Source organism: Myotis davidii, unplaced genomic scaffold (genome assembly GCF_000327345.1).
Source record: "Myotis davidii unplaced genomic scaffold, ASM32734v1 scaffold142, whole genome shotgun sequence".
Taxonomy (NCBI): domain Eukaryota; kingdom Metazoa; phylum Chordata; class Mammalia; order Chiroptera; family Vespertilionidae; genus Myotis; species Myotis davidii.
The window spans coordinates 140,919-141,785 of record NW_006294400.1 but is presented as its reverse complement, the minus strand read 5'-3'; the positions used below and the strand labels follow the sequence as shown (position 1 = coordinate 141,785).

Genomic DNA, 867 nt, shown 5'->3' with positions numbered 1-867 from the left:
AGGGGTTGGAGCCAAATGCCGGCTACAAGGAGTGGAGGGGGGTCCTGGGTTTGGAACACAGTGTGGCAGGGCCACACCTGGCAGGGAGGGGGGGGCACTGCCGGGTCTGCGCAGCGGGCAGATAAACGCCAGGCAGTACCTGCCACCTAGTCCTTCGCCACCTCCTGACCGGCTTGAACGCTGCCCACCCCTCCCCCACTAGGAGAGAAACATCTGGCCCCGCCCACCCAGATGCTGAGACCAGGGACCAGGGACCAGGGACCAGCGGGGAGGTCAGCGAGCAGCCTTTGTTCCGTCCATGGAGGCCGCTGGGGGCAGAGGCCAGGGCAGGTGTCTGCTCCAGGTGTGGGCTGGTCCCAGGTGTGAGGTGTGTGGCAGGGTCTCCCACCTTCCAGAAGAGGGGTTCACTTGGAACAAACCCTGACTCTTGGGGCTGCCTTGCCCCCACCCATCAGCCTCATCTCAGCTGTAGCAGGTCCCAGCCCCCTGGGATGTACATTTATTTTAGGGCAAGGAAGGCCTGTCCTCACCCCAGGCCGTGTCCAGGGCTGGGTGGGGTCCAGGGGCCACGCGTCACCCAGCCTGCTACTGCAGAGCGGACGGCAGGAGCAGCTGGTACCCCCTAGGGCCGCCTCGCTTCAGCTCCAGGCGGGGCAGGGAGGACTCCTAGAGTGAGAGGGATGCAGGTGGGGGCTCTGGGCAGGAGACAGGGCTCCGGGGACCCAGGGCGGACTCTGCACTCAGCGCTGGGGGCAGACACTCACCCCATGTTACAGATGAGGAAACCTGTGGAGCTGGGATCTGAACCAGGCAGCCCAGCCCAGAGCCACCCCTTGGCCAAGCATGTCGTGTATGGAGGCTGTACCT

At 65.2% G+C, this 867-nt stretch overlaps 1 long non-coding RNA gene across 1 annotated transcript in view; it reads right to left on the bottom strand.

Moving 5' to 3' along the window:
• Positions 1 to 470: 470 nt before the first annotated feature.
• LOC102766095 overlaps positions 471 to 867 on the bottom strand; it is an 11,270-nt gene continuing 10,873 nt past the window's right edge. Inside the window, exon 3 of the long non-coding RNA XR_435911.2 lies at positions 471 to 666. This is a non-coding gene — a long non-coding RNA (uncharacterized LOC102766095). The remainder of the gene's footprint in view (positions 667 to 867) is intronic.